Source organism: Haemaphysalis longicornis, unplaced genomic scaffold (assembly GCF_048455015.1).
Source record: "Haemaphysalis longicornis isolate Haplotype H1 unplaced genomic scaffold, Haemaphysalis longicornis Haplotype H1 scaffold_10, whole genome shotgun sequence".
Classification (NCBI taxonomy): Eukaryota; Metazoa; Arthropoda; class Arachnida; order Ixodida; family Ixodidae; genus Haemaphysalis; species Haemaphysalis longicornis.
The window spans coordinates 115466100-115478693 of NW_027526204.1; the positions used below are offsets into that span (position 1 = coordinate 115466100).

Here is a 12594-nt window from a genome sequence, read left to right on the forward strand (position 1 = left end):
ACCCCGTGCTTCGCACTTCCTCATACTCCCCTTCGGGGAAATGCGGGGGAATTTTTTTCTGATTATGTATTTGGATGGTCACTTTATAGGCTCTGGAGCGCTCTGAAAACCGGCTGCGCAGTCGGGTGGTTGAAGTCGAAAACTCGAACTATGGTTGGGTGGTCAACTCAGAGCATCGTCCTCCGACTCAAAGTTCCTCTGACTGTTCTGACGTAAAATTGGAAGTGCTGCTGAAGTCTGGAAACAGGTTGTCAGATGACACCGGCCACTGCACAAATCACCTGTACAACGCCCAGTTTTTTAGGGTTTGGCAATAATGGAACTGCGTGAACCGTATGTAAATCCCCAAGACTATACAGTAAATGAGGTGACAGTGAAAACTACGGAAGTGTGCGATTCGCTATGCTTTACTGTCAGTGTTTGTGCACTGAAATTATGTGTAGCACTCAAGCCACATTTCTTCTATATGAAGTGCTCAGTTTAGTGATTTATTAAAGGTTACTTCTAAATGTTTTAATTTCTCAACCTTACTAAGTGCTATATTTCCCTTGAAGAATTTCAAGTCTTCTATCAGTTTCTTTTGAAAAAGAAAACTAGGAATTTTGTTTTTTTAATGTTTGCAACTACAGTAATCCCTCGTTATAACGAAATCCTTTACTCGAAGTATCACTTTATTTGAAATTTTTTCTGGTCCCAACCCAAACACATGCATTTTAGGCCGCAATACTCGAAGCGCACAAAGAGCTTGTCCCACTTACAGCGAAGTGGTGAGCAGAGGCGTCGCCGAACAGCGGCGACTCAGTGGATATTCAGGCTGTCAACGTGGCTGGTCACCGCGGCTGGTCACCGCAAGCTGGTGTTTCCCTTGCGATTTTGTCGAGCTTGTCATGCTCTATTTTCCCCATCCGACTTTAGACAAATGATCCAAATGCGGGGTAGGGCCCTTGAATTTTGTTCCTAGACATTGGTCAATGGCGTAAACCAGATGGTGCGCGAACACTGACACTCATTCCATAGAATCAGCAGTGTCGTCGACAATGGGGCACCAAAAAACTCTTGTGTCGCAAACTTAATGGCTGCACAGCTTGGGAAAAAATTGCCCAGTGATCATGCAGAGCCCTTAGTGAAAAACCTGTCGGATTTCATAATTGCGCTGTGTATCCGCAATGAGCGGTTAATCGTTTTTTACCTCAAGAAACACAACCTCAAACTCGAGCTGCTGCGTTTTGGCACTTTCCTGCGCGAAACTCTCGTAACGTTCCGTGACGCCTGCACGCCCCCTATAAAAGTGGCCACTGCCACTGCCACTTTTATGTGCGGCGACCGCAGCGCCATGGAATGCTTCGCCAAATTAGAGCAGGGGTGGCTCACGCCCAGCAAGAACTTGAAACAGCCAAAGCTACCTGCCTTTTTTGCACCTGAATACAGTTTTGCTTCACTGAATACATTGTGCTTTGATTCCCCACAGCTGTGGCACAATTAAAGCTCAAATGCTTTCGCTTTTCTCGAGTTGTCGCTTATATCGAAACACTACTTATAACGAAATTTTTGGCCATCCCTCTGACTTCATTATAATGAGGTATTACTGTAATTTCTTACTGGCACACCACTGTAATTTAAATTTGCTGTAGTTTTGGCTTCTTTAAAATGTGATGAGAGATGAGTAAAGCTATATCATCACCATAGATAGTGGTGTTATGGTTAGGATTGTATGGTTAAGACCATAATTGGGATTATGGTATGGGACGGGAGTGTCCCTCATTCGTGCTCTTGTTGTCCCATGCATTTTGGCTCTGAACAAGATAATACTTATTTCTCACCACTATTTGAATGTACCTTACCAAGCGACGAGTCAGTGTAGCTGCTATGATAAAGCTTGATGTGGTGACTGTCATGTTTGTTGACTATGAAAAGCTGCATATACTACAGCACGGCACGGTGCAGATAACCGACGTTAAGGTTAACTGTGCGAAACGTCCACATGTGTAGCGCCAAAATACAAGTACATTAAGCACGGACGAAATAGCTATTCTGAATGTCGTGGCTTTGAAAAATTTACACCATCTTCCCGCGAGGGGAACCATGGGGTAGATGCGACGCATCGGGGGTTGCCGTTGCGTTTCCGTTATGTTAGCGTGTGGATTGTTGTTGTGTGTCCTATTTACGGAGCATGTTCATTCCCGATGTGTCGCATCTACCCCATGGTTCCCCTCGCGGGAAGATGGTGTAAATTTTATTGGGGTGGCCGGTGCTTGTTACGGTTGCGGCAACCATCGCGATATCAGGCCTGTTAGTCTCCATTTCAAATCATTGGCGGTCACCAGAGGATGTCATCGGAGGAGCGCCGGCGGAACGACTGAGCGGAGCAGCGCAGTTACCGTGTTTATATGTACGGTGAGGGGAATGAGAGAGAGCAGCGCAGAGCAGCGCATGCGCATGTGTTAACCTGCACCCACGCAGAGCTGGCACGGCGACGGAGCGAGCGCGGCCGAGCGCTAACACGCAGATGGCGCTGCGGTGAGAGCGGCGCTAGCGCGCAGCTGGCGCGGCGAGGAGAATGGGGGAGGGATGCGGACGCCACCGGACTACGCCGGAGGGACAAGCGGGTGAAAGTGATGCGTTGCATCTAAAAGATGCAGCTAGTTTAGGAAGCAATGGGGAAACACAATGACCCATTCAGCGCAACCGCCAGCGTTTATTGTCTGTTGCAGCGAACAGCTCTTAGCATGGTAGACTTCGCAAACAAAGCAAAATTAAAGGAATTTGGTTTAGCCCAAAGTTAGTGAGTTTGAAGACAGGTGGAAATCAAATTCAGAACTCTGGAATGCCCGTTTAGCACAGATGAAGTGCACCAGTTAGGCACCGTGACTGAAGCCTACTGAGGGTGATCAAACTGAATACGCTGTGAACTTCTACTAAGAAAACGAAGTGTACACGCAGTCAACTGTTCAAAGAGTCATGGTTTGGCACGTCGTTAACAATAAAGTAACAGTAGGGTAGTGCGCCATATAGTGATTGCAACATGTCAGCTCGTGTGGGTTCGGCCAGGAAATATTACAGCTGGCGTCACAGGCGCATGGTCAATTCACTGATTTTAATTGGCCTGTAGCTTAACAGTGCACTTGAAGAAGCACTCAGTGGCGTTCAGTTGAACAATAATTCTTTAAAATTCACTACTCATAACAAACCATTAAGCATCCTCGGAATTCTATTAGGTGTGTGCGCTTGAGGGGGGGGGGGGTAAGGTTCACTGCTTGTTTGCTGCTAGATTTGTGAAGGTTTTGAAGAATGTTTTGCCAGCACAGCGTGCATGTCATCGGTAGCGGAATGGCAAGTAGCTGTGCATGCACTCCCCTTGCCTCCTCCCCCAAAAAGTACATGCGTAAATTGGCAAGCGGTGATGGGCGCGTGCTTAGGCGTGAAATACACGAGCAAGAGTCGCGCGGAAAGCCTTTCATGTTGAAAAAGAACTATGGGCTCACGGTGACGTTCAAAGAGGGCAGGTTGCTCTGGTAACTCATAAGGGCACTACCGCCATTATCAGGTGATGGTGCAGCTTTTTAAAGAGGCATCGGTAATGGCTAGGAGAATAACAGTTGAAAAAGTGGTGTCGGCGGTGGTGAGGCTACGGAGCGGAGTAAACCGGCTACACTGAAACGAAAACTTGGGGTTAGCCATATACAGCTTCGCAATAAAAAAAAGGGGGTGCTGGGGGGGGAGTGGAGATGTACATACACCGGGTGCACAAGGTAGTTGAGTACGCTATTACTTGTCACCATACACACCAGCAGCCTCATTATATATATCTAGGCGTACGGCTTCTTGTTCGTCAACCTTTTTTTGTTCATACTGCACAGTTCAAAAATGGAACTATACAAGTTGAAGCAGGAAAGGAAAAACGCCATGCAGTCCTCGTAACCCTGCTGTGCTCCCCAGCGTCTTGGGAATTGCCACCTTTCTGAAAGTAGCGAAATCTCTCATTTACAAGGTGCGGACAGAGCTGATGTGCTGTGGGGGTGACGTGGCATCTGTGGCAAAAAGGATGAAGCACAGTCAATGGTCAGACATCGTCATAACCCTTTAATTTCTCCAGTGGTGGTGTTATCCGTTGTCCACAATGAGGCTGATGTCATGCTGCCACAATCTTTTTGCAGGAGTACGCGTTAATGCGCCGGTTACGTGGATGTGCTTGTCACCGTTGTAAAGCCATGGATAGAGTGTTTTTAAGGGAAGACCATATGCCTTTCAGCAAGATTCAGCTCCTGTCCACACCGCCTGCGTCAGCTGGCATGGCTGACAACTTCTGCGACCCCGTCACTTCTAACTTGTGGCCTCCTAGTTCTCCAGAGTTAAATCCACTTGATTACTATGCCTGGGGCGTCGTTGAGGGAGAGGCCAACAAAGGGCCGCATAATACAAAAGACTTGCTGAAGGCTGCCATTTCTCACTCCAAGGCCAACACTCTAGGGAGCACCTGATCCGTGCGTGTTGCCATTTGTGAAGCTGAATCGGATCGCTTATTGCGGCCGATGGTGTATTCATTCAGTAGTTAAATAAACCATAAGAGAAGTACTTCGCAAAGTTTGGTGAAAATATGTCTGATTTTGCTGGAGATATTCTGTTGTGCCTGACGCCAGTGTTCTGTTCTCAAATACGTCGCGCACCCTGTATATAAAATGTGTATGTTCAAAAGGTTCATACGGCCTCTTTTAGCCTTGTTTCTGTGAGAGAAGTAAGCAGAGTTTTTGTTCCCAACACTGCCTCATCATGATTTCACCAGAGTCTGAGGAAGTGTGAGAGTTCTAGAGGACCTCCACGTCGTAGTCGCACAAGTGCCTTCGATGCTGTTGCCCGTAGACTAGCATATCGCGGGCAGCGACTTAAAATGTGCCTAAATTTGTCGGTAGTAGAGCACACTGTGCACAATGGCGACTCTACCTAGCCCAGCTTAAATAAGAAGGTTCGGGTGTAACGTTAAGTCGCAGCCAGTGTAGCACACCTTCAGTGTGCTTGGGCAGACCCCACGGATGCCGGAAATCGCACTTACTCTCTATCACATGGAAAGGCGCATACCTTCTCAGAGGATCCTGCCAAGCTGGCAGCCGGAGTTTCCATCCTAGGTGGAATGCAGCTGCTTTGATATTATCATGTAGGCAAGGGCGACACAGGTTTCTTTAATGAACAAATGTTTATTGTAGCGAAGTTGTGCTCTGCTAAGCGATCAAGGAATACAGCAAAAGCCGTGGTGGAGCAGTCAACAAAGTGACGTAGGTGTCAATGAATAGAATGCTGCAGCGTTTGCTGTCGTGGGTGTCGCCAGGAGTTTGTCTCGAGGGGGGCAAACGTGTTGAATGGTGAGGTTAGAGGATGAGGGTGCGGTGGAGGGGGCAAGTTCTGGTGCTGCTTGAGGGGGGAAAGTGCCCCTTTTGCACCCCCCTCCCGATGCCCATGAAAGCATGGTTCAGTGGCCCAGAGGGCTCGTGCACCCTAACACCGTCGTCACGATGGCGTGGTTTTACAGCATCGGCCGGTGACAGCTCCGTATTCCGTGCAGCTGCATGCATGTTTACACGTTTGTTCAGAAGTTTGTTGTTTACCTTACCATTCCTACTGTGATAAAAGGAACACCCGCTTAATTTAAGGTAAAAATAACTCATTTTTCAAACTTAATAATCCTTGCTTGATTTCATATGCCTCAGCCAATCGGACAAGTGCGCTGTATAGCATCTTATCATTAATGCTGAAAAGTACCCCATGAGCAACTCTGGCTCTTTTTTGTTTTCCTGATTATATGACTCATTTGAAGCTCGTGTTAAATGTGACATAAGCATTATTTCAACTTGGCATTCTTTCGAATGAAGCGGCTGGAATTGTGTTTTCTTTTCATGACCCCTTTTATCTCCCACTCAGGCCTGCTGCCTCTGTGCAAATTGAAAAGGTCTGCACATAGTGGCCTACTTAGCTGTCTATGCAAGCAAAACATGCAAATTTATAAGGTGCACAGGTATACTTGTGTTTGTCATGCAGGGCGCATTATAATGCACTTTCCACCCGAAGGGACACTGAAGACAAAATACAAGTTGCTCTAGATCAATAGATGAGCTCCATGGGAACACAAATACGTAGGGTGACCGGACATCCCGTTTTGCCCAGAACAGTCCTGTTTTTGAGGTCCGCTTCTGTTGTCTTGTCTTTTTGTCTAAATCAACAATCATGTTCCGTTTTCGTGCGATGGCGTGGTTTCAAAATTGGCGCTAAGCAAGTTCATTGAACCAAAAGTGTGCCGACTCGCTGCAAGTATATTTTACAAATATGACCTTAAGTACCTTTAAATATTTACCAAGAACGTAGATTTTACATCTATTTTTACCGAAGAATGCTTTCAGGTTTCTTGCCGAAGACAATGTTGAAGAGGCATTATTTTTTCACCAGTGGACCATTTTTAAGCAATACATTGAAAAGAAACTAAAAGATGGGAATTCCTCAGGTATCCCTTCGGGTATTTCAGTCTCTGAGAGGTGGGTGCAAGTCTTCAAAGAGATGTCAACAGGGGATGTGCACACTGCGCTAAGATTTCGTGCATCATGGAACTGGCCCTGTGTTTTTCTGGAACCACAGCTGTATGGAGGATGTTTTTTTTTTTTCAATTGTGAACTCGAAATAATCAACCTGCTATCAACATTGCCTGCAATGTTGCTTGTACGGCTGAACTTTTTGTAGAAGTGCGAAGAACGCTACAACCGAGTCTTGTGCGATAGTCCTGCCTAAAAAAAGTCAATCGTTGGCACAATACACCAACGAAGGACCTGAAGCGGGACCTTTAAAATTAATACACGTATTTGAACTGTTGAATGTTCCCTAGGCCTAAGGGGGGGTTAGTGCAAAAAATGTAACGTTTAAAAAAAGAGCGGTTCTTGCATTCAGATGTTTTCTCCCAATCTCAACCTTTTGTCTTTTGCACGTACCCCCCGCTGGTATGTCCTGTTTTCTACCTCCAGGGGAGTGGTCACTTTACGAATACATCACTATTACACGGCTTTTCTTAAAATAAGGTAGAAAATAGTGAAAACGTGAATACATGTATTACCGCCACTGGCCAATATGCGGAACTTACACCGGCAATGGCTAAATTACGGGACAAACATTTTAACAATACGCCTTCAGCAATTGTTCGAAAACCTAACTGGAAGGTTATGTAGTGTCATAGTTGAATGCTAAAGAACAAAAAGCAAGGAACTATATTATGGGAGCCCAGCCGCTAGATCATGGGCAGCCCCAAAACCCAGCAAGTTTGTTTCAGTTTTAGTACATAACCTGGCTCAAAATTGGCGAGATGATTGGGCGACCCTTGTGCAGTACTATGGGCATAGACACTGTTATGACTCTGTGTGCTTTTGCTTTGCTAACAAAGCGCGGGAATGCTTATTGTGGGTAAAGTGAGTATTTTAAAATGTACACTACTTCGGGCAAGTGCAACGTCTTCCCTGGCTGCTACTGGAAGGCAGTACTCGTCCATGCTGGCAGCAGTGCTGCCATGCGAGTTGGCGTGAGGGGGTCTTGCATGAGTGCTTGGTTTGACACCAATATTTACGCTGTCTAGAAAGAACAATATGCTGTTCTTCAACAAAGCATCAGTATTGATCATGGCCCCATGAAGAAGCATTTTGTTTATTAACTAGTCCAAAGAAGCAAAGCACTTGACAGTTTGGGAAAGTATGGCTGATTAGACCGAAACAGACAAGAATGCTCGACACGTGGTAGTGTTGTATTCGGTTGCTTCTAATACCGCTATACATCACCGATGCCTTATTATCATTCAAACAGTGGCTGCAGCAGCTGCTGTTTATGTCATAAATGACTGTGAGGGAAGTGAGGAAGTAAATGTGTTGTTTGACTGGCGATTTCTCGGCATTTAGGTTTGATCAGCGATTTCTCAGCAATTAAAGCATTGTTCAGCTCTATGTCTGAGCTAAAATTGCTATAGGAAGGTCAATCTTTTCGCATATTGTTGGCCTAGTTGGTGCTGCATCCTTTAAGTAGAAAAACTGCATGGAAAAGTCAAAACTCGGGCGAAGGAGCCCGTCTTGTCTCCTTCGTCCTAGAGTCAGTCTTTCGTCTGAAACCAACTTGCTGGTTGCCATCAGTGCCCCTCTAAAAAAAAATCATTGTTTCTGTTTCTTTGGTCAAAACACTTGCTATCTGAAACTTTGAAATCCAACTATGGGGTCCCATGAAGAATCTGAAAATGGCATTTGGCCTGTTCTTGGCTCAAATTACTTGCAAAAATTGCCTTTTTAATTAACATATTTGCTTGATGCCTTTTATTTGTATAAGTGGATTTTCTTGTTTGTGTGTCACGGCACTCTCCTGGCTGTGATTCTACCTGAACATGCAATTCTAACGGAATGTGCAATTTTTGTTTCAGGAAACTGCGTCCACCCTTTTCAAGAGAAGCATTTTAATTCCTTTCCTGCTGAGGACCAGAGAAAATTGTATGCTGAGAGATTGTATGCTGAACTGAATGCGCAATTTTCATTTTTCAGGGAATGGCGGCCACCCTTTACAACAGAAGAATTTTAAGTCCTTTTCATGCTGAGGAGCACATAAAATTTTAAATCGGATATGCTGAGCCTATCTGTTTACTTACTATGCACAGAAATGTTTTTTTTCAATGTCTGCAATGTACATTTGCATATGCCTAACCTGATGTTTTGGCAGAATTGTGTATGAGTGAGTGTTGTGACATGCCTTATATTTAGCTGGATTTCGCCTTGTGTCGATGGCCTGCTTTAGTGAATTTTTAATATTCATGAATTGAGAACTGAAAGCTAGAATTGTGTTAAAGCCGTAGTGGTAGACGATCCTGGGTGAGTGAACTGGCGAAGTAATTCACCTACGGTAACCAAAGATTTGCTTATACAGTTTTCTGTTTTGTTTTGATGAGGCCAGGTCCTGCTAATGTGGAGGGCCTAACAAGTGCGCAGGGGTGGTAAAAATGTTGCTACCTCTTTGTGGGATGAACTTAGTACAAATGGCTGCTAGAAAATGGAGGTTTTGTTCTAAGAGTGCTGTTGTTTCTGCTGAGTCTTATCCCTGCTGACGTTCATTGCAATGTGTTTGCTGAATCACAGGTTGCCTTCTACTCAGCTTCTCTAACCATTCAGAGTGATAGGGCCATTTCAAATGAGAATTTTCGGGGAGTTGCCAATGACTATTAAAAAGCCCATTTTGTATTCTCAGCATTGGCTTGTTACTCGCTTAGCTGTTTCATAAAGACAGATGCACATTTTTACAAAGTAACAAGGCCTGCAGTGCTGTAATGTGAGAGCACCAAAAAAATTAGCCTTTTTAATCTGTTGCAGCTGTGTTGGCATTATTAGGTCTTGTAAATTTATTACTGTACTGGCTAATGATGCAGTGATAAACCATTTGCTTTATTTATTCTTTCCTGTTAGGAGCCAGAAATATAATAAAGTTGCGAAAAAGGCTCTTACTACTAATGAACAGTTTTTTCAAAAACTAGCAAAGTTTAGGAAAAAACTTTTGTTAGTGTGTTTGAAATAAAATGTATATTTTGAGGATGTAAGATGTGTTTAGCTTGCAGTGTTGCGTAAAAGGGGAAACTATGTTTCACTGGTGAGGTTTTGAGATATTTACAATTAAATGAGGCCTCAGTCTTGTTTTAGAGAAATGGAAACCAATAATCGCTTTGTACGTTTGCTCCCATCACCCCTTTTCCTTTATTCATATTTATGAGACTTTCTTATTGCAGTTTCACTTTATGAAGTCGCAAGTGATCACCTACAAGAAGGGCTGTATGCTGGTCTGCACGGAAATTCTGACACCTGGAGCAGACGTTCTACCATTCGCGATAGAGTCACAGGAACAGGCCTTGGAAGTAACAGGAAAAGCGATGTGGTATTGATTACCACTGAGTGCACTGTCAACGTTGAGCCAACTGTCAGCCGGAGTGGCAAAAAGGCTTACGTGTGCCCTATGTGTGCCTACAGTGCCAGTACCAAGCACAATCTAACGAGGCACCTTCGTGTCCACACAAAAGAGAGGCCATTTAGGTGCGAAATTTGCTCACATTCATTTACTCAGAAGGAGCATTTAACCAAACATGCTCTCTCTCACACCAATCAAAAACGTTACCAGTGTGAAAAGTGTCCGGATCGGTTCAGTTCCAAGGTCGATTTGGCTCTGCACATGTACTCACACACTGGAGAAGATTGATTCAACTGAACCATTTGTTCATGCGCACTTCCTAAAAGGTCGGGTTTAGCCGGGAACATGCATGCTCACACAGGCAACACACTATTTAAATATGAGTATTGCTTTTGCTCACTCAAAAGTCCCACAACTTAGTGGCCCACAAGCCAGCTTTTGGGTGGAAGAGCTCTCACATGCAGCATCTGTTTCTGTGCATTCTCTTCCAGGAAAGCTTAATTCATAGTGTAGACTTGTGAGAGCAGGCACGTTCTCTTGCAGTACTTGATCCGTTGATTTCAAGTAATCAAATGCTCGCATTAAGCTTTGTTAAGCTTGAGAGTGGAGTACTTCGTGCTGTAATAGTCAAACTTTAATTATGAAGTGTTTAATAAATGTTTGACTTTGTTCTTGCTTGTTATGAAAGAAGCTTTGCACAATAAAATACGAAATTCTCAGAAAATTCTTAGTGGCTTTTGTAATGAAATTTTGTGTTCCTGCTTCTTACAGGCACAATATGCCGAGCTCTTATTTGTTGAGTTTGTAAGTGCACGTGTGCATGGATTTTCATTTTGTAGCACAACCTACTTATGGGAAAGTTTGTTATTTACGGAAGCACGAAGCTTCGTCAGCATGCATAGGACTGCAAACCACGAGAAATTTGGTTTGTACAAATTTCCCTGTAACCCCTTTGAACTGTTGGGCTGAAATCAGCGAGTATAAACATAATGAACAGAAAGGCTATTTCGTATCGGCAGGATCATGATGTGAGCAGAACTACACAGGAGCATGTTGTCGTTTACCGCTTAAAAACGTTACCTGTCACAGCAATACAAGCTGTCGTTAAGCCAGCACCAACCACAGTACAAGTGGCTGACGTGTTGCACATCTCCAGTAATAGTCGCCTGAGGGTCTGTCTCTTACAAAAAACTGCTAATCATCTCACAACAAAATCTATGCCCTGCTGAGCTATATGAACCTCCTACTGCCTGAATGCATTCTTGTGTTGAACTTCACCACAATTTTAACAAATGCACGCACTCCAGAAGCACTTCTCCTTTGTAATATTTCACTTCAGCCATAGCTGTGCCAAGAATTTGGAGCGCTGTAGTGATAGGTTTATTGCACTTGTTTTAGAGAGAGAGAATGCATTTAATGGTAAAAGCGAACACTTGTTTTAGTACTTACAACTGCTGCATCCTCATAGGCAGAGTCTGCCACATCACATGGTGCTTGTTGGATGTTTCCGAAGGTGGCACGAGCTTGTGTGAACGGTTACGACGTGACAAGAAAGGCAATGTTAAAGCTTCTTGCAGCTTTCCTTGCTGTCAATATATGGTGGCCTAAGCCACGCAGCCTGCACTTGGGGTACACGGATGGTCCAGTGCAGAATTTCGGTTACGACACTGCGCACACGTCACCTCTGGATTAGGGCAGTTCCTCCCGTGTCCCAGGTCACAACAAAGCGAGTAGCACTGCAGTTTGTCAATGTAGCCTACATGGAGTGAATAGGTTGTAAGGCTGGTTGTGAAAAGGATGTGCGGTCCTTAAAAGGTCAGTTCTGCAGTTTATAGGTTCCCAGGCGGGCATGCTTGCATTACTTCGTGTATGGAAGTCCAGGATGTGGCATAGCTGTTTTGCGATGGTACCCAGATCTAGGCCACTATCCCATGTGCCGTCCCCAGGATCAGTTTGAGGAAGAGCAGTATTTCATAAATTGTCGAACCGGGAACATTTCAGGCTACCACACTTTTCAGGGTGCTCATGGCTGTAGGCAACTTGTACTCAGTGTCGCGAAAACTAAGTACTTTTCCAGTCGTCTGCCTAGAGGTCTTTTTAAAATCTCGGTGGCAAGCCACCCCCCCCCCCCCCTTACAAGGCAGCTAACACCGAAATCCAAGGTAATTCGAGGTACCAATCTTGCCAAGAGAAATTACACTGCTTTTGATCTGTAGGGCAAATGGAGGCCACCTCATGGTTACGGTATAACAAAACTTTTTTCGAGGTCAGCCTAACCAATGCCTTCTGCACGCATTGTAGGTCCAACTTCCCACCAAAACCCAATTAGCACTAGGCGTGGGTCAGAGTCGAGACCATCTACGGTCAAGACTGATGTGCCATGTGCCGGCTTTTTTAGTGATGCTTTGAAATAACCACAGACGTATGTCTGGGGAAAGAGACTGCGGCCCTAAAGCAAACATCTCCCTAACCACCCTGACTTGTGGAAGGGCGCGTAGTAGAGGCTAGTGTCATTGTTGATTGGTTGCCGAGTTTGCAACTGTAGGGCAGCACTCCAATTGCATTGGGCTGCAAGGACAGTATGTGATACTACGAATTATGCTTCTATATTGCTCTGACATGCAGCAATCCACCACCAGTAAGCAG

General features: G+C 44.8%; 1 long non-coding RNA gene across 5 annotated transcripts in view; it reads left to right on the forward strand.

Moving 5' to 3' along the window:
• LOC144159160 (uncharacterized) overlaps positions 1-10666 on the forward strand; it is a 32397-nt gene extending 21731 nt beyond the window's left edge. For all 5 annotated transcript variants that reach the window (XR_013320256.1, XR_013320255.1, XR_013320257.1 and 2 more), the window contains one exon: positions 8426-10666. This is a non-coding gene — a long non-coding RNA (uncharacterized LOC144159160). The remainder of the gene's footprint in view (positions 1-8425) is intronic.
• Positions 10667-12594: the final 1928 nt, after the last annotated feature.